The sequence below is a fragment of the Macaca fascicularis genome, chromosome 13, assembly GCF_037993035.2.
Source record: "Macaca fascicularis isolate 582-1 chromosome 13, T2T-MFA8v1.1".
NCBI lineage: Eukaryota > Metazoa > Chordata > Mammalia > Primates > Cercopithecidae > Macaca > Macaca fascicularis.
In genome coordinates this window covers 87,695,109-87,721,539 of record NC_088387.1, presented here as the reverse complement: position 1 = coordinate 87,721,539, position 26,431 = coordinate 87,695,109, and positions in this window count along the sequence as shown.

Genomic DNA, 26,431 nt, shown 5'->3' with positions numbered 1-26,431 from the left:
ATTAATTGTAACAAATGTACAACAGCAGTGCATGTTGTTGATGGTAGCAGAAACTGTGGGGGCATGTGAGAACTCTGTGCATTCTGCCTAATTTTTGCATAAACCAAATTTGCTCTAAAAGTAATTAAATAGAAAAAACCTCATCTCTAAATAAAACAAATTCCTGTAATATTAGGTCATAGAAATATCTTTTTTTTTTTTTTTTTGGCCGGGCGCGGTGGCTCAAGCCTGTAATCCCAGCACTTTGGGAGGCCGAGACGGGCGGATCACGAGGTCAGGAGATCGAGACCATCCTGGCTAACACGGTGAAACCCCGTCTCTACTAAAAATACAAAAAAACTAGCCGGGCGAGGTGGCGGGCGCCTGTGGTCCCAGCTACTCGGGAGGCTGAGGCAGGAGAATGGCGGGAACCCGGGAGGCGGAGCTTGCAGTGAGCTGAGGTCCGGCCACTGCACTCCAGCCCGGGCGACAGAGCGAGACTCGGTCTCAAAAAAAAAAAAAAAAAAAAAAAAAAGAAATATCTTTTTTTTTTCCAAGACAAAGAAGTCTTTGCTCTCAGGCTCCTTGGCACACAAACCATCCTCCAACAGCAAATCCCCTAACTTGAGTTTTTCGAATATTTTTCTTAACAAGGAACAGAAACTTTTCTCAGCTTTAAAAAAATATTCTCAGCCTAATATTCCTTATCAGATCAGGGATAATATTCTGTAGAGAGTTCAAGTGGTAGATTTCTTTTTTCTTTTTTTTCTTTTCTTTCCTTATTTTATTTTATTTTTTTTTGAGACAGAGTGTCACTCTGTCACCCAGGCTGGAGTGCAGTAGTGTGATCTTGGCTCACTGCAACCTTCGCCTCCCAGGCTCAAGCCATCCTCCTACCTTAGCCTTCTGATTAGCTAGGACCACAGGCACACACCACCATGCCTGACTAATTTTTGTAGTTTTTTGTAGAGATGGGGTTTTGCCATGTTGCCCAGACTGGCCCGGAACTCCCTGGCTCAAATGATCTACCCAAGTGATCTACCCACCTCGGCCTCCTAAAGTACTGGGATTACAGGCCTGAGCCACCATGCCTGGCCTCAATTGATAAATTTCTGTCTAACACTTTAGATTTTCCTCCTGATTTATGAAATCTTAGGTTTTACAAAACAGTATTTGGGCTTTACCCCTTCCGACCCTGCAGTTCTATTGTCAAAATCCTATAAGCATTTGTTACTCCTGTCATATGCAGTATACACTTCTAGATGTTACCATGGCATCCAATACCATTCATCTCTAAAGAACGGGGAAATTAGTCCATGGGGAAGGTGACATTTTCTTTATAAAAGGCAACCTCTAAAGAGATATCATATGAATTACGTTATTGATCACCTCTGACTGGTTCTCCACTGTTAATTTCCAAGATTCTCAGGTGATTTCTGACTTAAGTGTTTACTTCAGAGTAAAGCCAAATAAATCTGTTTCTGTGGTTATAGACTAATATTTATATGAAACACTGAAAATCATATTTGAAAATTCCTTCAGAATCGGTTATTTAAAATGATGTCATCATATGCCTATATTAGTGTAACACTTGTGACATTGCTGTTTAGGGTCAGATTCCTGGTCAATATCTTTTTTCCTACCAAGTATTTTTAGCCAAACACCGTATTACCAAGATTAAACCTATTTGCTGGGCATAATTCTAAATGACTTAATCACTCATTACATGAAATATATTCTTAAATGGAGAAAATGCCAAGACTAGTCAAAAGAATTTCAGGTGGGGTACAATGGTGATTCCACAAGAATTCTAAAATGCTTTGAACAATGTGAGCATTACTGAAGTGCACTATATTCACCTTTATTTAAAGGAAGCTACTTTTATTTGTAGGTTCCTGTGTTAGCAAATCATGCTCTTTTCTTTTTGGTCATATCATAATAAAAATGTTAAAGAACTCCAAAGGGGGAAAAGTAATAAAGTAATTTTTTTCCAGCCAGTTCATTTACACCTCATAAATGATGCTAGAAGCAACAATAAAATGTTAAAAACAAAGCATGAATTTAAAGTTTAAATGTTATGAGATACTGATGTTATAAATAATGCCTATATTATTTAGGTACATCTTAGTGCCTCCCAGTAATGTGGTTTAATCCTGAGGTCCCAAATACAAATTCCATCAAAACTCCATTATTTTTGTTATTAATTGTAAAGTTACCAGATACTAGCAGCACCAGAGATTTCTCTCCTTTTTTTTGTTTGTTTGTTTTGTTTTGTTTTGTTTTTGTTTTTCATCAGTGTTTGTGACAATGGTTGATCTGTTTGGGCGATTTATGCCTGAGGAAAGATGTGATCTCAACTGGCAATTAAGCTGTTTTCCTTCTCCAATTTGCCAACAAAATATAATGCATGTGAAAAAGGCATTTTACCAAATTACCAAACCACAAGTTAGGAAGTAGTTAGCAAGAGCTTATCTTTAAATTCTACTTTACTTGCAGCTGGTAGAAAATGTAGAAAGTGTGGGATAGGTCTCACATTGCCCTCTTTACTCCCCTAATTTGGTTGGTTGGTTCAGGTACGAATTGCCTGGACTCTTCCCTGTAGTGTTACCAGATTTAGCAAATAAAAATAAAGGACACCCAGTTAAATTTGAATCTGATATTTAAATTATGCTTATGTCCCAAGTATTGCACAAGCCACACTTATACTAAAAATTATATGGTATTTATCTGAACTTCAAATTTAACTGGGCAACTTGTATTTATCTGGTAACATTACTTCTCAGCACAGCAAAGTTGGATGTCTTTGCCTGCTTGCCATCACATTGAGGAAGTTCATATATGTTGTGGGGTCTCATGTAACCTGGGAAGGATCATATTTTGGCACATGGAGACAGGTTCATTGGCCTTAAAGGGGCTATGGTCTCTGAGCAACTACTGGGATACAAAAGGTCACATAGATGCTTGGCATGAATATGGTAGTAAAAAGTTAATTATCTTGGAATCATGATAAGTTATGGCAATGTGAAATTTATGTACACCTATTTGCATTAATATGTTTGTACCTGAGGAGTGTGTGTGTGTTTGTGTGTATGTGTGTGTGGTGTATCTATAATGAAACTTCAAGGAAGCCATAAAGAACAGTACTTCCTCCCCTAACAAGTCTTCTTATCTTAGTTGTTTTTTTTTTTTTCACTGTGACCTGGCTGCCTTATAAAAAGGCACAGCAGAGATTCCTCAAAGAGTGTTTATCAACCTCAATTGATTTAAAATGGCATCAATACCATGGGCACTTAGAAGTTCATGCCACCCCTGTAATTTACATTAGTCTTACTTTAAAGATCCTTTAGTTCACCAGGCTTTTCGTAGAATGGAATCAGCAAGCCACAGCCATTTCCTTTATGAAGATGGTTGGATCAGAGCCCATCTCACCAATTAGCAGTGTTTTGCTAGCCTCATAAAGGCCTCCCCTCTTTTGGGACTGTTTCTTTATAAACGAGTTATTTTATCAGGTAGATCAGATAGTATGTGCCATGTACACTGATGGATATATCTGCTTCCAGCAAACCAGTATTCCCTCATCCATGTTGTTGGTGGTTTGGTTAAGCATTCCTTGCAGATTTGGTTTTTTCCTCATTTGGATAACATGACTGCCAGATTGTTAATTGTAAGAGTTAATTTGTTTCTGAGAATTGCTTACCACAGTTCTTATTCAGCACATTTTAAAATACTAGATTAAACCAAGTTTTTCATTTCTAACTTGGTGTCAGGATCTCACTTCTTATTTGGTTCAGAGGGTTTAGTTTTCCCACCCATGGTGGTTTCTCTGAAGTAGTTTTCAGTCCTACATGAGAACATGTCTTAACTTTTATTGCTAGAACATTCTAGTGTTTACCAATTAAATCAGAACTCTTTTTAATTTTTAAGCTCATTATTGAAGCCTAATATGCATACAAAAATATATAGTCTTAAGTGTACAGCATTATTTTTACAAAGAAAACACAAAGTAAATGAATTTGCACAAATAAAGCATGGCCAGCACCTGAGAAATTCCCCACCCTTGGGCTTCCTTTGTGTCACTATCCATTACCAAGGGTAACTACTGTCTTTACTTTTAACAGCATGATAGAAATGAATCTACTGTTTTGTTTCTAGCCTCTTTTGCTCAACATTGTATTAGTTAAATTAGTCCATATCATTGCATAAATCATAGTTTGTTCACTCTCATTGCTGTATAATGATGCATTTCGTGAATATAGCCCCATCTATTTATACATTCAACAGTTGATGGGCATTTGGATAATGATGTTATGAAAATTATTTTTCATGTCTTTTGATGAAGATACACATTTCTTGTGGTACAGACCTAAAAGAGAAACTATTAAACTCTTATTTAATTTTATAACTAACACTTAACTGTTTTATTAGGATTAATACTTCTGAGGCCCCTCAAGCTTTTAACATGGTTGACATTTTAGAGCATAAAAACCTTTAAAATCTGGCTGCAACTTTAAAGCTGGGAACAGAAAACCATGCAGTGTAATGGGATATGAATAATGCTTGAGTCTATTGTCTCAGATCTGATCCAAGTCACCTAAACTCTATAAAATAGTCATAACAAAATAGTTGCTATTTATCCTACATGTTTTGTATGGGAATCAAAAATAACTTTTGTCTGTGTGTATGTAAGTAAAATCTTTATTATAGATATATAACATCAAGGATTCACAGTAGTATCTTTGGATATCTGGATATCTTGGGAAAATGTATAGATAGATCTGATTACTAGCCTTGTGAACAGGTTTATTCAAAGACCATTAATGGTCAACATTAGAAATCTGCATATTATTCCTGGTATGTCAACAGGAAATACTTCTCTATAGTCAAGAGTTGAATTCAAGTCCAGGTTTGATCATTTCTATTCAAATAGTCAATTTATCCTAACTTGATGTAGACTCCTTCTGGCATACATTAATGATTTTTAGATATATAACTCACATAGCATATCTCTTAAACACAGCCTACACTTCTAACTTCTTAAACACAGTTCCGTATCTAATGCATACTCTGTGTCCTTAAACCTGTGTCCTACATCACACTCTTGCAACCCAGCATATGGTGTCTTCCACATATAACACCCAAGATGTTTTCGGTTTAACTTACCTCTACCTATAGTTTACCATGAATATTATTTAATCAAAATTTCATTTAGAGTTCTAATAAAATCTTAATTTCTCCAGGGCCTAAAGTAGATGTCCCCAGTTATACCAGTTCATGTTCCAACCTAATTAAGATGCCCTCAGGCTCCCTGCTGAGTCAATACCCACATAATTATTTATGAGAAGTCCCATGGAAAATCTTATATATGCTCACTTTACTAGGTGGTGATTATTCCCTGGTATTCTTTGGGCCTTGGTGGTGATATGCTATTGGAGGCATCCTAAGTATTTTGGCTGTATTAGATACATTTCTTTATTTCCTCATTTCATATGTGCCTACACTGGCTCACTGTCAGACTTAGATAATAGTCCAAAAAAACCAGGTTGAGTGACAAATTTAAGTAAATGAATAAAGATACCATGCTCTGCTCAGAGTTTATTTTTTATCCACTCCAACGATGGGATTAAGTCAAGTTATCACGCCTCGCTTATTCCCTGAGGAAAAGATGTATTGCCAGCAGATCCCCAAGCCTCATGCAAATTAACTTTTGGGTGACTTTAGCCATCAGTTTTTCATGCATATTCAGGGCTGTTAGAATCTCACTTAGCTTCACATAGAGACCCCATGCAAATATTCAATCTTAATCTTTATCTTATCCCAAATGTCATGGTTGATTTCACCAGACTCCTTCGTATGCTTAAAGTTATACTGCTTTCCAGTTTGGGGGTAGACAGATGTAATGAATATGGAAACAGGAAGTAATTAGGCCATTATTTCTTTTTCGCTGAATAGATAAGGCACCTGAAAAAAAAATCCCAGGCGAAGCACAGTATTTACTTGCAAAGTTAAAATTACAAACATTAATTTAGCAAGAAGTATGTATATAATCTATTAACCTTTTATTTTGTTTTCAGCATTCCTATCTCCTTTAGCATCCACCCTTATTTCCTTTCCCAGATTAAATACCATTTTCCATTTTTCTTTCTTTGTGAATATAGCATCAGTCAGATGAGTACGCCTCCATTTCTCCACCATCGCTCTACCTCTCTGCATGTTTCTGTACCCATCCCACTTACTCTACCTTCTTCCTCTCACAGTGGATGGGCTTTTCTACTCCTTCCTAAGGCTGACTCGATCACTTGGGTCCTAGTCCCCATCCCACTTTTCCTACTCAAGGCTTTTTTGCTCCAGCAATTATGTCATCAGATTTCCTCTTTCCACTGGATCAGTAATGGCAGGCAATCTTTAGATTGCACTGAGAGCTGTCTAGACTCACTGCCTGTGCTTCCTCAACTCATTCTTTCTCAAACACACTACACACAAGTACTTGTCCATGCACAAAAGGGAAACCCATTTTTCAAGGTCACCATTGATTTTGTCATTGTCAAAACTAGTGGTCAATTATCAGCCTTCATCTCCCTTAATCTTTAAGATGTTTTTAACATAGATAAAACCATTCAACACTTTTTGTTTGTTTGCTTGTTTGTTTTTTGTTTTGTTTTGTTTTTGAGACAAAGTCTCACTCTGTTGCCCAGGCTGGAGTGCAGTGGCATAATCTCGGCCCACTGCAACCTCTGCCTCCCAGGTTTAAGACATTCTTGTGCCTCAGCCTCCTGAGTAGCTGGGACTACAGGCACATGCCACTATGCCCAGCTAAGTTTTGTATTTTTAGTAGAGGCAGGCTTTTGCCATGTTGCCCAGGCTGGTTTCGAACTTCTGGCCTTAAGTAATCCACCCATAGCCTCCCAAACTGCTGGGATCACAGGCGTGAACCACTGCACCTGGCCTTGGCACATTTTTTACTTGATCTCTCCACTTTCATTTTCCTTTGACTTCATTGTGTACTTGATCTTTGTCTCTTTTATGGTTCACCCTCCTTCTCCTGATCTATACAATGTTGCAGTGCGCTTATTAGGCACTGCATTAATTAGATGATCTTTCCATGTTGGACCAGCTACAGTGCAATTCGGTTCTTAAGATTCCCAAAATTTTATCTCCAGTCAAAATTCTGCCCTGAATTTAGGCTCCTGGTGATGGCTCCACTGGGCTCAGATCAAATTTCACCTGCCACAACTGATCTCTTGACCCCACCCTCCTCAGCCTCCTCGTCTCCCAGTGTTTCCTATGCCCATCTACAGCATCACTCCAACCCTGATACACCAGAATCTTCCCTTTATCCTTGCTGCCTGTCTTTTTCTTGCACTGGAGAGCAACACATCTCATATACGCTACCTTCACTGTACATTCAAACAAAAACTCTGGCAAACTCCACTGCTATAGCATAGTCCAAGGTACTGTTCTTTCCCACCTAGATTTGTACTATACCTTCTGAACTAGTCCTGCTGCTGCCCTCTTACCAAGCCTTCTGTTTGTCCCCCACATACCAACCTTTGAAATATAAAACATGATCTATAACTTTCTTGCTCAAAGCTACTCAATGTCTTCTCATCCCACTGTAATAAACTTCAAGGTTCCTGCCTTGTGCTAAGATGTCCTGCTTTAGGATCTGGCCCCTGAGACCACAATGGCTGCATCACTTGGCTCTCTCTCCTTTGCTCACACATTTGCAGCAATACTGGCTTTCTTGCTACTTCTTAAACAGGATGAGCAAGTTCCCATCCCAGGCCATTGTACCTTGTATTCACTCGGTCTAGAACACATAAACTGTTGTCTCATTTTATTCAAGTTTCTGTCCAAAAGTCTCCTTCCTAGAAATGAAAATAACTTACTTATCAGCCTGTCTACAATAGCCACCCCTACTGGTCTGAGCTCTATTACTCTGGGCTATTTTTCATCCTAGAGCACATGTGTATTCATGGATTTTTGTTTTTTCTTCATGTTTGGCCCATTTTAGCCACTGAATTGTAAAATGCATATAGCCAGGGACTGTATTTTGTTTTCCATTCTATTCTTGCACATATAACAGTGTCTGACATGAAGTAGGTGATTAGTAAATATTTGTTAAATACATGAATTAAATCGGAAGGAAATAACTAATTATTCATCTGGGAATGTTGACAGTCTTTATAAAAGCACCACAAGTTAAAGTGAATCTTGTATTTGTGAGGACAAATCTCCCCAAATCCCCAATGCAGAAAGAGGAAGGAAGTTTTTCCTAAATAGTCCGCTTAAAAAACAGATGGCGGGGGAGGGAGAGCAATTCAGAGAGACTTTGGGTGTTGGGCTAGTCTAAGAGATGGGAGAATGGATTGCAATTCCCCAATGCAGCTCAGTGATTGGTTTAGCTCCTAAGCAGCTTCCTTGCTCCTTCTTTGTTTGACTGACTCTCCTTCAGATTCTTCCTCTACTGATAGTTTGTTTTTTGTTGTTGTTGTTGTTGAGACGGAGTCTCACTCTGTCCAGGCTGGAATGCAGTGGTGGCGTGATCTCTGCTCACTGCAAACTCCACCTCCCGGGTTCATGTGATTCTCCTGCCTCAGCCTCCCGAGTAGCTGGGATTACAGGCACCTGCCACCACGCCTGGCTAATTTTTGTATTTTTAATAGAGATGGGGTTTCACCATGTTGGCCAGGCTGGTCTCAGACTCCTGATCCACTGCCTTGGCATCCCAAAGTACTGGGATTATAGGCGTGAGCTACCTCACCAGGCCCCTACTAATAGGGTTTTAATGACAGCAGAATGGTGAAGTTTGTATGACTGTGGGCTTGCTTTTAAGATTTCGAAAAGATTTTTTTTTCTTTTTTCTTTTTTCTTTTTTTTTTTGATATTAAGTCTCGCTCTTTTCCCCAAGCCTGGAGGGCAGTGGTGCAATCTTAGCTTACTGCAACCTCCACCTCCCGGGTTCAAGCGATTCTCCTGCTTCAGCCTCCCAAGTAGCTGGGATTACAGGCACCTGCCACCACGCCTGGCTAATTTTTGTATTTTTAGTAGAGACGGGGTTTCACCATGTTGGCCAGGCTGGTCTCAAACTTCTGACCTCAGGTGATCTGCCTGCCTCAGCCTCCCAAAGTGCTGGGATTACAGGTGTGAGCCACCGCACCTGGCCTGTAAATCTTTTAAGATTTTGAAAAACACTGAAGGAATTTGTGGTATTTTGAAATTACTTATTTTGTAGATATGTTCTTTATTTTTCTTTTTTTATGATTAAAATAATTGATGTAACATATGTCGAGAGAGATTTGAAATGATAATATTGAAGCAAATACCTGTGCATTCACTATTCAGTTGAAGAACTAAAACATTACACTGATATATTTGAGGCTCATTGTGTTCCCCACCCTGTCTAGATTACCTTCCACATATATATACCTTGCGGGAAACCCCTGTCCTGAATGATTAACCATTCCCTTAGTTTCTTTATAGTCTTACTACATATTCATGTTTTCCTGAAAATATCAAGTTTAGTCACTTTGAGTAAAAATAATATTCTATTAGTATCCTTTTATAATTTGCATTTTCATACAAATTACTATCCGGGCAGGCTGCTGGTGGGGAACTGTGTTTTTTTCTAATTTACATTTTTATGTTCTCTTTTATGACTCCCATATTTCATGGGCACTAGCTTTATCTCTTATTTCTTGTTATGCCTGTCAAGACTCACCTTTAGCCACGAGGAATTCATATATGCAATTGGACAAGCATGGATTCAGGATATGCCTACTTTCCTGGATGCTTTCTAGTCATTTCTAGAGTCCACGGATTTTTCTTATTTCCTTCTAGTTCAATAGTTCATATAAAATATTTAAAATGTGTATTTGGCACATTATTTTTGGTATTCTTTATTGGCTTATCTACCTCTATGGGAGGTTAATCCATCCTATTTCTTTCTTTAATTGTGACACCAACTCTGAGACTGAACTGTTTGAATGTTGGCTTTATGATAGATTTAAATGAGGTCTTACCTTAGGTAATCAATGGATAGAGAGGGCATAAGTGTCTAGGAGATTCCATGAATTTGAAACTAGATACTTTAGTGTGGCAAAGGCAGGTGTGCCCATCTCCTACAATATTAGTGACACCAACACTCAGCCACTGCTTGCTATGTGCCATGTACATTTCTAACCATATTAATTCATTCATTCAGTTAATACTCAGAGAGGTCTTATGAGGTAGGTGTGAACTTTATAACAATTTTTAGATCATGAAACTGAGGCACAGAGTGCTTAAGAACCATGCTCAAGTTCACAGTAAAGAAGTAGAAGAGCTGGAATCAAAGAAGTCTAAATTTAAAAACAGCTCGAATATGTTCACAAGGATCGTTAAAGATAAGAAATAGAAGACTAAAGAAAAGTAGAGAGATCTTGAAAATACCAGCCCTTGAGAACTCCCAGTGGGGAAGAAAGATTTTTGTCTCCCTACTCAAATTCAGTCTCTTGTAAGTGTCTAATCATATGTGGCCATTTCTAGTGTCATAGCTGACTTTCTTTGGTGTTAGCAAAATCAGGCAGGAAAATTAAAAAAAAAATTAAGGAAAATAAGAACCAAATACCCTATCAGCGATGTTGGGTTACTTGAAACACTATAGAATAAATACAGCTAAATGCCCTTTATAGACAAGGATGTGCACTCTCGCCACTCTTGTTTAACTTATTGCTGGAAGCTCTTACCAGAGAAATCAGGCAAGGGAAGTAAATAAAAGGCATCTACATTAGAAAAGAGGAAGTAAAATTTTTCTTTTTTGCAGATGACATGATCTTATATATAGAAAAACCTAAAGACTCCACCAAAAAGCTCTTAGAACTAATAAATTCAGGAGAGTTTCAGGATACAAAATCAGCATTAAAAAGTCGGTAGCATTTTTACACACACCAGTAACAAACTAGCTGAAAAAGAAATCAAGAAAGCAATCCCATTTACAATATCTACAAAAAAACCTCTTAGAATAAATGTAATAAATGAGTTGAAAGATCTCTTCTACGAAAACTACAAAACACTGATGAAAGAAATTGAAGAGGACACTAACAAATGGAAAGATATCCTGTGCTCGTGGATTAGAAAAATTGATATTGTTAAAATGACCATATTGCCCAAAGCAATCTTCAGATTCAATGCAATTCCTACGAAAAGACAACAATTACAGAATTAGAAAAAATAACTGTAAAATTCACAAGGAACCAAAACACACAACCAAAAACCCCAAAGAGCCAAGCAATCCTGAGCAAAAAGAACAAAGGTATAAACATTACATTACTTGACTTCAAAATATATTACAAGGCTCTTGGTACAAAATAACATGGTATTGATATAAAAATGGACAAATGGGACTATATTAAATTAAAAACTTCTGTACAACAAAGGAAACAATCAACAGAGAGAAGAGGCAATCTGTAGAGCGGGAGAAAATATTTGTGAACTATTCACCTTATAAGGGACTAATATCCAGAATATACAAGGAACTCAAACAAATCAACAATGAAACAAAGCAAATATTTCTATTAAAAAGTGGGCAAAGGATCTAAACAGACATTTCTCAAAAGAAAGCATACAAATGGCCAAAAGGAGTATGAAAAGATGCTCAACATTACTAATCATCAGGGAAATGGAAATTAAAACCACAATGAGATATCCCCATACCCCAGTTAAAATGGCTATTATCAAAAAGATTAAAAAAGCAACAGATGTTGGTGAGGAGGTGGAGAAAAAATAATGCATACACTTTTCATGAGATTTTAAAGTAGTGCAGTAGTGCAGCCATTCTGGAAAACAGTATAAGTTTTCTCAAAAACTAGAAATGGAACTTTTATACAATTCAGCAACCCCACTGCTTGGTATTTATCCAAAGGGAAGAAAACCAGTATATCAAAGGGATACCTGCAGTGCCGTGTTCATTGCAGCATTAATCACAGTAGCTGAGATATGGAATCAACCTAAGTGACCAGTAATGAATGAAAAGATAAAGAGAATGCAGTATATACATACAATGGAATTCTATTTTGGGGCACAAAAAGTAATGAAATCATGGGAGGGAAAATGAATGAATTAAGCTTGTGAATCTGGAAAAAGGCCTGAGGAGGTAATAAGTTCTAAATTGGTAGGTTTAATGTGTGTACAAAAAGAAAAGAACTGGTGGAGGTACATGAACACAAAAGGGTGTGTTCTGATAAAAATTGGCATCAGAATCTTTCAAGGAGATTCACCAATAAATCAGAGCCGTAGAAATGGTAGTTATGACAGCAGGGATTGGAATCCAAGAATTGGATGCTAAGGCAGGAAAATAGGAGTTTAACAACTGGCTGACCAAACATAGCAAGTCGGACTTGCCAATAAGCTGGATAAATCTGATTAATGTTCTTAATATTCCCTGCTTCTCAAGAATTAATTCTCAGTTCATGTGGTAGAAGTTGAAAATAACAGTAGTAGTTTAGTGGCCACATCTGCTAAGTTAAAAAGAGTGAGGGAGAAGGAGCCAGGTGGACCATTAGCAAGCTTAATATGTCATTAGAACCAGTCTTGGCAGCATGGCCTCTGTCACTTAAGTTAACAAAAACATCATTAAAATGGTCACCTTTCAGCCGGGAAATGACAGATTATTGCCTTCCTTTTCCCACCTCTCTGCTCTGTGTTCTCTTACTTGTTCCTAAAAATTTAGTGCTGTCAGCAAGAGTGGATATAAAATTCCTTTTTTAAAATTTGCTCTGACCTAGACTGTGGCTCAAGATTCTATTTAATAGATGTGTTCAAAGCCATCATTAAATAATTTTTATCCTGCCAGAAAAAATCATAGGAATGCTATTTTAGAATAAATTTATTTGGATACTAACAAATTATATTACTACTTTCTATGCCAAATATTTAGTAAACACTGACCTAAATGAGTGTCTTTTACAATATACCCTATTCATGTTGACTGCTTTAATGAAGTATATGAAGATTAATGAACCTGAAGACTATGGAATTATATATTACAGAAGTCACTGGAGAAAGAAGAATAAAGGGAAAAGCAAATTCAAGTCAATAAAAGATTAAAATAACATTTGGAAGAAGTTAATGGAGGATCAGCTGGAAGTGAAAGCTCAGCCTCTCTCATTGAACTGAGTCTTTGCAAGCTCACTACCCCTTCTCACTGCGTGCATACCACCACAGTAAAAAATGGTAAAATTTTGAGTTAGGGGAGATAGTAGAGATTATCTAATCCTTCTAGCCTCTCCTGTTGAGGATTGTGTAACCCAGAGAAGTTAAGAGACATGCCTAAAGTAAGACAGCTTGATGTGGCAAAAGTAGCCAATGTTGGCAAAAATTGCACAAATGTCAAGGAAGAAACAAATATAAACTAAAAAGATTGAGCAGTGTTTCATTGGGCTTCTTGGGGTGTCATTTGTTAATGATACAGTGTCTTTAGTGTGAAGTTTATCTGCTATAATTTCAAAATGATTCTTGTCTTAGTAAGGTCAGATAAGAAAAAATATCCTTAAGGAAACTTTGTGTCAAGAAGAGGAGGAAAAAGAAAAGTGAGAGATATTGTTAGAGGAGAGAATGATAGAAAGGAAAGTGAAAGCCTTCAAGGTAAAAGAGCAACATAAGGGACATATCTGTGTTATTCTTTCTTGGATACTTGGATTTGCAACTTGGAAATGTTTCAATTAGAGTGTCATTATATAGGGATCAGTCCTGAGAACTTAATTAGAAGAGTGAATTCTGATTATCTGAAAGTGCTTTCTCACTTCAAAGAGCATTTAATACAAAGGACAGTCTCTCTAACAAGGTTGCTTGGCGAGAAAGCCTCTAGTGGGACAGAACTACTTGCCACAAAAATATAATGTGAATACTTTCTCCTTTAGTTTCTCATTATTTTTATACTTTCCAATTAGATTGCAATCCAGGAATCTCTCTCTTTCTCCTCCCTGCCATCTCTCTCTCTCTCTCTCTCTCTCCCTCCCTCCCCCCACCTCTCTCTCTCTCTCACACACACACACACACACAATCATCATTACCTCTTTGTAACTGGCTCAAGCTTTGCTTTTTGTGTTTGTTTATTTTGTTTTTGTTTTTGTTTTTTGAGACAGGATTTCACTCTGTCACCCAGGCTGGAGTGCAGTGGGTGATCTCGGCTCACTGTACCCTCAATCTCCCTGTCTCAAGTGATCCTCCCACCTCAGCCTCCTGAGTAGCTAGGACCACAGTTGTGCACCACCGTGCCCAGCTATTTGTTTGTAATTTTATAGAGCTGGTCTCAAACTCCTGAGCTCAAGCAATCCACCTGCCTCGGCCTCCTAAAGTGCTGGGATTACAGGTGTGAGGCACTGCACCCATCTGGCTCAAGCTTAAATGTGAAGAAGAAAACATTTTATTTTCAGTAAGTAAAAATGAAATAATTACTTTTCTTCCATTTTCCTGCCTGCTATTATGACCCAAAATTTTGCAAAAAATGAAAAAAATAAAATTGGTTAAAAATTTAATAAAATAAATATTTGTGAAGTGCACCCCATGGCATGTTTAGAGGGCTAATTCCTCAGGTTTGTGAAAGAAGAGTCAGCTATCAAATAGTTAATATTAGGCAGATTTTCTTTTTGTCCAGAAAATGGGAAAATGATTTAAGACATTTATGACAAAACCTCAAAGATACTGCCAAACTAGCAGTAGTTTAAAGGGAAGTTAATAAATTTATCAATTCCAAGTGGCACTTACCACCCAGTGTTCGCAAACATAATTGGACCCAGGGAATGTCGTTTTCTGACTAACACAGAGCTTACTGAAAGAATAGTCTTTCAGTAACGCATAGTTAAAGACAAAGCTTTGGTAATACAGAACTGGAAAATTAGCAGGTACAAAAGCAGGGAATTTAATAGTATAAACTGCATACAGAGACCGAAGTAAGAGACTAAAAAAACTGCGGAGAAATATTTGTATATGAGAGTAGTTTAGCATCAGCGGAGGAGAAGAAAACAGCAGACCTACTTTTATACAAAACTGTCCCATCTTATCACTCATACTGAGGGCAACTTACACAGCAAGGAGTGAGCAGCTGTTTCTTACACAAATGGGGTTTCGAAGATATCATTCTGCCCACTTAATTTGCTAGGCCCCTTCATCCTCAAAAAATCAGAATGCAAAATTCTGGTTGGAAAAACATCAAAGCTGAAATATTTGTACTTTCAGGCTATATGTCATTATTTTAATTAATTTTATTCTTCTACAGTCTATTTTCTAACAAACAACTGAGAACACTTGGGCCAGTTTTATCACCATATGTTATAAACTGCATCATGCCCTGCCAAAATTAATATACTGAAACCCTAACCCATAATGTGACTATATTTGGAAATAAGGTCTTCTGTAGGTAACGAGTCACGCACGTGAGGCCCTAATCCATTGGAACTGGTGGTCTTACAAGAAAAAGAAGAGAGAAGCTCTCTCCCTCTTTTTGCCATGAAAAGACACAATGAGAAGGCTGCTGTCTGCAAGTGACAAAGAGAGCCCTCGCCAGCAACTGAATTAGCCAAAAACTTGATTTTGAACTTCTAGCTTTCCAAGCTCTAAGAAAATAAATTTTTATTGTTTGTCATTCAGTCTGTGGTGTTTCATTTTGGCCATCCAAGCAGATTAATATACCATATATATGGTATACATTAACTTTTTAAATCTTGATTATTTTATTAAAGTATTTACTGAGCATTTACAATGTATATGCAACTTCTTAGACAATGGAGGCATAAAGATGAAAATCACCTCTATGTTGTCCTCAAGGAGCTTAATTTCCTTTCCTTTCCTTTCCTTTCCTTTCCTTTCCTTTCATTTCATAGGATTTAGTTAAATTTAAGATTCATGTTAGACATACACGTGGAATTTTTCATAAATAGATGAATTTTTCCCTTTCCTTTCCTTTCCTTTCATAGGATTTAGTTAAATTTAAGATTCATGTTAGACACACATGTGGAATTTTTCATAAATAGATGAATTTTTCCCTTTCCTTTCCTTTCCTTTCCTTTCCTTTCCTTTCCTTTCCTTTCCTTTCCTTTCCTTTCCTTTCCTTTCCTTTCCTTTCCTTCCATTCTCTCTCTCTCTCTTTCTTTCTTTCTTTCTTTTTTTTTTTTTTGACAGGGTCTTGATCTGTTGCCTAGGCTGGAGTGCAGTGGTGTGATCTCAGCTCATGGCAACCTCTGCCTCCCAGGTTCAAGTGATCCTCCTGCCTCAGCCTCCCAAGTAGCTGGGATTACAAGTGTGCGCCACCACACTTGGCTAAATTTTGTATTTTTAGTAGAGACAGGTTTCATCATGTTTACCAGGCTGGTCTCAAACTCCTGACCTTGAGTGATCCACCCACCTTGGCCTCCCAAAGTGCTGGGATTACAGGCATGAGTCACCGTGCCCGGCCGAGGAGCTTAATTTCTAATAGCATAGAGGACAAGTACATAAATAATTAAGAAACAAAGTCAAAAGTTATGAACATCACATGAGATTGACAGAAGCATGCTATTATAGTTCATTCAACATTCAACAAGTATCTATTGCACATTTTTTGTCTGGCAAGTACCTAGAAGGGTGCTGGTGATACAGTGGAAAAGACCTCTGCCTTCATGGAGTATGTGTAGTAGTGGGAAAACACAGACATGAAGTAAATAAATACATATAATGCATTATGTCATGGTAAATGTTTCAGTGTGAAATAAAGCAGGAGTGGGGATAGGAAGTGCTGGCAGCAATAGAGAGTGCTGGGGAGTGCTGGCAAGCCTGGGGGTTTATATGGGAGTTGGTATGAGATCTGCTATTTTCAGGATAGTAGTCAGGTAAGATTTCTCTTACAGCATTGAGTAACAGCGCCATTAGAATATTTGGGATTGAAGCATGGGGCACCTTGAAATGTGCCCCCCTAAATTCTGTTATTGAAAAATCTCAAGAAATCCCCATTTTATCTGGGCAGGATTATAACTGCTTCAACCAACACAGTAGGGAGGTAGTGACGCTGTGTAATCTGAGGTCATGTTGTCAAAGCCCATGTAACTCTCATCTGTTTTCTTGGGATGCCCCCTGTGAGGCAACCCAGCAGCCATGTGAGATATCCACCTACTCCAAGACCACCATTATAGGGAGAACACATGTGGTGTGGGTGTTCTGTTTGACAGACTCAGTTGAGTTCTCCAAGAGATGTCAAGTAACAATTGCCTAGTGAAGTCCTTCCTGGCTTGTAAAATCATGAACAAAATAAGTAGTTGTCATTTTATACCAATAAGATGTAGGGTAATTTGTTATGCAGGGATGGTAAGTAGAACAGGTGTGGAAGAGTACTCCAGACATGATCAATAAGAAGCAGCATCAATAATGCAGGAGGTCTAAACCAAGGTGAGCAAAGTAGAGAGTCAGGGGTGGGGAGAGTGTGGTATGCATATCAAGTAGGGACTCCTAGGCACTTTGACTTTCTTGTGAGATGAAAGCTACTGAAGCATTCTGAGAAGAATTGCATAATCTTACCTCATATTTTTAAAGGATCATTCTCCTTGCTTTGTTGAAAAAAGATTCTTAATGAGCAAGAGTAGAAACAGGAAGTCCACTTAAGCAGCTATTACAGTAATTCTGGGGAGACATGGTGGTGAAAGTGGTCAGATTCTAGATACATTTTAGAGATGGACTTGCTAATGGATTGGATGTGAAGGTGAGAAAAAGAAATAAATCAAAAAATCAAGTTTCACTCTTGGCTTTAGCCAAGCAACTGAAAGAATGGAGTTCTCAGTTTCTTTTATGGAAAATACAAGCAGAAGAACAGATTTGTAGGGGGAAAATCAATCATATGATTTGGTTAAATTTAAGATTCACGTTAGACATACAAGTGGAGATTTTTCGTAAATACATGGATACACAAATCTATAGTTCAAAGAAGTGGTTGGGATGGCATTATATATTAGGGAATCATGAGAGCATAGATGGTGTTTTAAAACAAGATCCTGATAAGTTTGTGAGGTAGATAAAGAAGAAAAGGGGTCTGAAGTCTGAGTCTCAAAACACTAATGTCAAGAAGCTGTAGAGATTGGAGGAACCAGCAAAATATGCTTCGAAGGAGAGTGTTGTCTTCACTAAAGTGAAGTGAAGAAGTTATCAACTAAGAATAAAGCAACATTAGGACTGAGAATTGGTCTTTGCTTTTATAGATGTCAAGAGCCATTTTGCTGCATTGGTGGGGTAATCTGATTGGAACCATCAAGAAGGAATCAGGGGAAAGAAATTGGAGATGGCAGAGTTGATGATACTTGAGAAGTTGTCCTGTAGAGAGCCACAAAAAAATGGGTGATATTGAGATGAGAGTGTGAGATATTTTTTTCTTAAATATTGATAGGACATATTGTAGATAGTTCTGATGGAATGGAGGTACTGATGGGAGAATGCTTCAGGTTTTTATGCTGATAGTATTTATCCAGTAAAAGGTTAACATTTGAAGATTAAAGGCAAAGTGGACAATTATTAAAGCAACTTCCTTGAATAGGAAGAAGGAATATAATTCAGTACATGAGAAGAGGTTGAATTTAGTAGCTTGTAGAGTTCATCAGTATTACTAAGCTTGAAGACAGAGCATGAAGATACAGAATTAAGCAAACTTGCAGAATTTGCGGTGGAAGAATGGCCAAGTTCTCTCTTGCTTGCTTATTTTTTTAAGTGATATAAAAATCACATGAGCTGGGAGTGAGTAGTGTGTAAAGGGATATCAGAGACTTAAGGATATGCAATAATTGCCTGAGAGACTAAAGAGGCTGAGGCAGGAAAATTGCTTGAGCCCGGGAGGCGGAGGTTGCAGTGAGCTGAGATCCTGCCATTGCACTCCAGCAAGGTGACACAGTAAGAGTCTGTCTCAAAAACAAAAACAAACAAAAAAAAAAAAGAAAGAAAGAAAAATGGAATATGTCCATGAAAATGGGTAGAGGGCAAGATTATCTACATGGATATTGAAATTGGAGAGACACACATATATTCTTGAAACGTGGGTGTATGCAAACCATGGAGCCATAGATGACTGAAATAAGGAAGAGTCGCAGCAGTTATAACGTGATGGCATGAGTTTCAAGGTGAGGTGGTAGGCAGGGTGTGGGTTGGGGGCCTGGAGGACTGAGGAAAAAAAATTAAAGTGACACGGAAGACCAAGAAGAATAACCCATCTCTTTCCAGGCCCAGTAATTTGAGGATATAGAAAAAAATATAGCCTCTACTTGAGAGAGTCACAGAGAAAATGGTGTCCTCATGGAAGTGCCAGGTTAGAGCAAGAAGATGGAGAGTTTAGATCATATGGGTTCATTGGATTTCTTGTGGAGAATGATGTGCACAGGGATGTGGGCACAATGGAATTACCCCCAAGTTCTGCTAGGCAGATGAGGATGGTAAAACTGGAGAGGAGAGGTTTCTTTCAGATATATTCAGGGTCTCACTTCTGCTACTAATGTGTGAGGCTGGAGGACAGACTGTATTATGGGGACCATGTGGATGTAGTTCAGATAAGCGAGTTATTTTGGTCGAAGGGCTAGGAAAAGCTGTGGGTATTTGAAATTGGCATGCTTCTTAGATACTCTTATAGAACCTTTTTTGTTTTCATCAGAATATTGTGCCAATTTTTATTTTATAGTATTTGTTTGTTTGTTTTGCTTAATGTCTGCTTACCATGATAGGTTAGTTATAAGCTCCTCAAGGGTAGGGGACAGGTCTAACATATTTGTTCATTTTCAAAGGTTGCAACACAGAGATGCTTGCTATGTACCTATCAATAACTATTGAGAGAGAGAGAGAGAGAAATAGAGAGAGAGAGAGAAATAAAGAGAGAGAAATAGGGAGACTCAAGAATAGTGTTTACCCTTACTTGGTAAGGGGTTGTCAAACAGATCCAAGATACATTGAGTGTCCAAAAGTCCAGGTGAACTCTCGAAGTCTATGGCAACCTAGAGGCAATTTGCCCCTGCCCGATGTTTTTAAATATCAACAAAATACATACATATGTACATACATACATAGGTAATATAAATACCCAATATTTAGAATACAGAATGTTTAATAGAATAGAATATGGATGCCTCAGGCAGCCTCTATCTTCATGGGAGCAAGGGGATTACTATTTTCTATCACCTGAAAATCTCGATGAAATTGTTTTAGCCCAAAGATGACTTCATGCCTTGCCTTCTCTGCTCTGTTTTTCTGGAAAAAGAACGGAAATAGTTCATGTGTAGTCACATGTTTGAGTGCCTGAGGGGGGCAATTTTGCTGAAAAGATACTTGCTTTAACAACATGAAATATATAATAACTTTTAGGACAGATAGAAGCAAGTGCTGAACAAGAAATAACACGTATTTTTGGCCTTTTGGCTCTGAATAACAGCAAAAGCACACTAAACATTTCTTCCTTACATTGCTTTTAGTTTCTTTTGGTGCTCTGTGTCTGTATTCTTTTTTAATTTTCTGTGTCATAAACAGTTTCATGCAGAAGTCTATGCTTTTAAGATGAGAATTTTGTAGTGATCTCCTGCTGAAATACCAGGGCAGTAGGGCAGTTCAGAGAGTTGAGAATATTTTACTGAAGAATTAGTGTGGCCTGAATAGGGGGAGGAGACCTACATTCTGGGAGAATCTATCTAGAGAAAAGGTCAGCAAACTATTTCTGTGATGGGCCATAGAGTATATAGTTTGGGCTTTGCAAGCTCTATGGTCTCTGTCCTAACCACTCAGTTCTGCCATTGCAGAATGAAAGCAGCCAGAGACAATGTGTAAATAAATGGGTGTGGATGTTTGCCAATAAAACTTTATTTTCAAACCCAGGCAATGGGCTGGATTTGGCCTCTGAGCCATAGTTTGCCAACCCCTGATCCAGAGAATCCCATTGCTGCTGCCACAGTCTGGCCCTAAGTATCTCTTCAACAAGTCTGTCATTAGTTTTCCTGTCTCCAGTTGGCCTCTCACCATTCTGTCCCCCACATGTATGCCAGAGAGATTTTTCTAAAACCCATAGGAAATCATGTCATTTTTCGGCTTCAATTCCTTAGTTCTTCCATCATATTGTCCATATCTGTCACTTGGCCATGTTTGCTACGCTGCTTCTTCTGCTGCCTTCTCAGACATGGCTCCAAATTATATCTGCTATTGAAAACTGACTCTTCCACCCATAGGCAAGCCTGTCATCAGGGCCCCACTTTCCCCAACTACATTTCAAGTATGGCTGAAACTTAAGTTCTGTCTTCCCCATTGACACCGAGACCTCCTGGACAGAGGAAATAAAACCTCCTTCATATGAAGGAATCAGGAAATATATTAGTCGGGGTAAAACCTAGTGAGGCAAGATCTCAGCTGTTTTAAGCCTTCAAAGATACTATTTATTCTTTTCTTTTTTGAGACAGAGTCTCACTCTGTCACCTAGGCTGGGGTCAGTGGCGTGATCTCCGCTCACTGCAACCTCAGCCTCCTGTGTTCAAGAGATTCTTCTGCCTCAGCCTCCCGAGTGGCTGGGACTACAGGTGCGTGCCACCACACCCAGCTAATTTTTGAATTTTTAGTAGAGTCAGGGTTTCACCATGTTGGCCAGGCTGGTCTCAAACTCCTGACCTCATGATCAGCCCACCTTGACCTTCCAAAGTGCTGGAATTATGGGCATGAGCCACCACACCTGGCCGATACTATTTCTTCTAATCCACAATTTCATTAAGCTTTGCATGACATCCCTCACAGTCTAGACTGTTCAAGGTCTAGAGTTCATATATAGATACAGCAAACAGATGGAAGGGGTAGTGAATGAAGTAAAATTGTTCAAGTCTAGACTCCCTAGACTTTGTTCTAAAAGTTCTTAAGGCAACAATATTTCCTAAGCCCATTTTCACTTCTTGCTGATACCAATGCATAAAGCATGCTTTTATTAAAAAATGCATTTTTAAAACTTGCATTTGATCAGTAATCTAGCCAAAGTCATCCCATTAATCTTGCACTGTTAAGATCTTAGAAATGTATTTCTTTGATCCAGCAATCCCATTACGAGGTGTGTACCCAAAGGAATATTAATCATTCCATTATAAAGACATGTACACTTGGATGTTTGTTGCAGCACTATTCACGATAGCAAATACTTGAAATCAACCTAAATGCCCATCAATGATAGACTGGATAAAGAAAACATGGTACATATACACTATGGAATACTATGCAGCCATAAAAATAATGAGATCATGTCTTTGCTGGGATATGGATGGAGCTGGAGGCTATTATCCTTTGCAAACTGACGCAGAAACAAGAAACCAAATACTGCATTTTCTCACTTATAAGTGGGAGCTAAATGATGAGAACACCTGGACACATAGAAGAGAACAACACACGCTGGGGCTATCAGAAGGTGGAGGGTAGGAGGAGGGTACTAGGCTTAATACCTGGGTAATGAAATGATCTGTATAACAAACCCACAGGACACATTTACCTGTGTAACAAACCTGCACATGTACCCTTGAACTTAAAAGTAAAAAAATTAAAAAAAGATCTTATAAGGCTTAACAAACTTCCCAACTATCGATTTGCTAATATTCTAATTGCTTTATTTGAATTAATACATTTAATCCCCAGGGATTCTTTAAAAATAAGTATGGATTATCATCTCTCTTTTTTGGTGAGGATACTAAGGGGAAAGGGGCAGAAGTACCTGGTTTGTAGTATACACTGAAGAAATGGAGTCCCTCACTTCTCCATTTCCCGATAGCATTTACTTGTCTCTATTTTTCATTCCATTCACAGTTACTCCAACTTGTTTTCTGTCTAGAGATGAGGCACTGAAGTAGTGTTAAGATAGCTCTACACTCATCTCCACACACTGATGTTAAATGAACATGTATTATACATCTGTACCATAACTGACAGTTGTCTCTTACATACACTTGATAGATAACAAGAGTAACAAGAAAAAAGAATTTTACAGACCCTAAAGGTATATAGAAATGTTAGTAAATGTACTGACTTTCAAACATAGTGTAAATGTATTGACTTTCAAACATAATGTAAATGTGAATGTATTGACTTTCAAACATAATTGTGTTGTATGGAATAAAACACAAACTATACATATTATAAATAACATACATTACATACATAACACACATATATATAGAAAGAGAGAGAAGACATACCACATAATAGAAAAGTAAAAATTATTGAACTGTGAATTAAAAAACCATGATATGCAAATCACTTGTTCAACACAATTCCTTCTTTGCTCTTTAGTTTTAGCAGGACACTTGGCTTTTATATGCATGACCTTATTGATGTTCTGTCCACACCTGCATAAGTAAAAGTATACTAAATTACTGAGTTTTCTGATATTAGTCATTGTGTTTCTCAGAAAATATCGCTATATTCTGCAAAGGCTCAGCTATCAGCCTTTCGACACCCTCCAAAAGGAAGATAAACTCAAAAAGGAATTCCTGATTATATAATTCTGTCTGAGTAATGATAGTGACTTACATTTATACAACCTCTTTATTCCTTCCAAAGCACCAACACTTTCATTATTTTATTTGATCCTTACAATGGTGTTGTGGGAGGTATAGAAACAATTGTATTGTCCTCATTTTACCCAGAAGGAAACTGAAGCTTAAAAAATTTAAGTAACTGATGGGGCGGAGCAAGATGGCTGAATAGGAACAGCTCCAGTCTCCAACTCCCAGCGCGAGCGACACAGAAGACCGGTGATTTCTGCATTTTCAACTGAGGTACTGGGTTCATCTCACTGGGGAGTGCCGGACGATCGGTGCTGGTCAGCTGCTGCAGCCCGACCAGCGAGAGCTGAAGCAGGGCGAGGCATTGCCTCACCTGGGAAGCGCAAGGGGGAAGGGAATCCCTTTTCCTAGCCAGGGGAACTGAGACACACAACACCTGGAAAATCGGGTAACTCCCACCCCAATACTGCACTTTAAGCAAACAGGCACACCAGGAGATCATATCCCACACCTGGCTGGGAGGGTCCCACACCCACGGAGCCTCCCTCATTGCTAGCACAGCAGTCTGAGATCTACCGGCAAGGCAGCAGCGAGGCTGGGGGAGGGGCGCCCGCCATTGCTGAGGCTTAAGTAGGTAAACAAAGTTGCTGGGAAGCTCGAACTGGGTGGAGCTCACAGCAGCTCAAGGAAACCTGCCTGTCTCTGTAGACTCCACCTCTGGGGACAGGGCAATAACAAACACAGCCAAAACCTCTGCAGACGCAAACGACTCTGACAGCTTTGAAGAGAGCAGTGGATCTCCCAACACGGAGGTTGAGATCTGAGAAGGGACGGACTCCCTGCTCAAGTGGGTCCCTGACCCCTGAGTAGCCTAACTGGGAGACATCCCCCACTAGGGGCAGTCTGACACCCCACACCTCACAGGGTGGAGCACACCCCTGAGAGGAAGCTTCCAAACCAAGAATCAGACAGGTACACTCGCTGTTCAGAAATATTCTATCTTCTGCAGCCTCTGCTGCTGATACTCAGGCAAACAGGGTCTGGAGTGGACCACAAGCAATCTCCAACAGACCTACAGCTGAGGGTCCTGACTGTTAGAAGGAAAAGTATCAAACAGGAAGGACACCTACACCAAAACCCCATCAGTACATCACCATCATCAAGACCAGAGGCAGATAAAACCACAAAGATGGGGAAAAAGCAGGGCAGAAAAGCTGGAAATTCAAAAAATAAGAGCGCATCTCCCCCGGCAAAGGAGCGCAGCTCATCGCCAGCAACGGATCAAAGCTGGACGGAGAATGACTTTGACGAGATGAGAGAAGAAGGCTTCAGTCCATCAAATTTCTCAGAGCTAAAGGAGGAATTACGTACCCAGTGCAAAGAAACTAAAAATCTTGAAAAAAAAGTGGAAGAATTGATGGCTAGAGTAATTAATGCAGAGAAGGTCATAAATGAAATGAAAGAGATGAAAACCATGACATGAGAAATATGTGACAAATGCACAAGCTTCAGTAACCGACTCGATCAACTGGAAGAAAGAGTATCTGCGATTGAGGATCAAATGAATGAAATGAAGCGAGAAGAGAAACCAAAAGAAAAAAGAAGAAAAAGAAATGAACAAAGCCTGCAAGAAGTATGGGATTATGTAAAAAGACCAAATCTACGTCTGATTGGGGTGCCTGAAAGTGAGGGGGAAAATGGAACCAAGTTGGAAAACACTCTTCAGGATATCATCCAGGAGAACTTCCCCAACCTAGTAGGGCAGGCCAACATTCAAATCCAGGAAATACAGAGAACGCCACAAAGATACTCCTCGAGAAGAGCAACTCCAAGACACATAATTGCCAGATTCACCAAAGTTGAAATGAAGGAAAAAATCTTAAGGGCAGCCAGAGAGAAAGGTCGGGTTACCCACAAAGGGAAGCCCATCAGACTAACAGCAGATCTCTCGGCAGAAACTCTCCAAGCCAGAAGAGAGTGGGGGCCAATATTCAACATTCTTAAAGAAAAGAATTTTAAACCCAGAATTTCATATCCAGCCAAACTAAGTTTCATAAGTGAAGGAGAAATAAAATCCTTCACAGATAAGCAAACGCTTAGAGATTTTGTCACCACTAGGCCTGCCTTACAAGAGACCCTGAAGGAAGCACTAAACATGGAAAGGAACAACCGGTACCAGCCATTGCAAAAACATGCCAAAATGTAAAGACCATCGAGGCTAGGAAGAAACTGCATCAACTAACGAGCAAAATAACCAGTTAATATCATAATGGCAGGCTCAAGTTCACACATAACAATCTTAACCTTAAATGTAAATGGACTAAATGCTCCAATTAAAAGACACAGACTGGCAAACTGGATAAAGAGTCAAGACCCATCAGTCTGCTGTATTCAGGAGACCCATCTCACACGCAGAGACATACATAGGCTCAAAATAAAGGGATGGAGGAAGAGTTACCAAGCAAATGGAGAACAAAAAAAAGCAGGGGTTGCAATACTAGTCTCTGATAAAACAGACTTTAAACCATCAAAGATCAAAAGAGACAAAGAAGGCCATTACATAATGGTAAAGGGATCAATTCAACAGGAAGAGCTAACTATCCTAAATATATATGCACCCAATACAGGAGCACCCAGATTCATCAAGCAAGTCCTTAGAGACTTACAAAGAGACTTAGACTCCCATACAATAATAATGGGAGACTTCAACACTCCACTGTCAACATTAGACAGATCAACGAGACAGAAAGTTAACAAGGATATCCAGGAATTGAACTCATCTCTGCAGCAAGCAGACCTAATAGACATCTATAGAACTCTCCACCCCAAATCAACAGAATATACATTCTTCTCAGCACCACATCGTACTTACTCCAAAATCGACCACGTAATTGGAAGTAAAGCACTCCTCAGCAAATGTAAAAGAACAGAAATTATAACAAACTGTCTCTCAGACCATAGTGCAA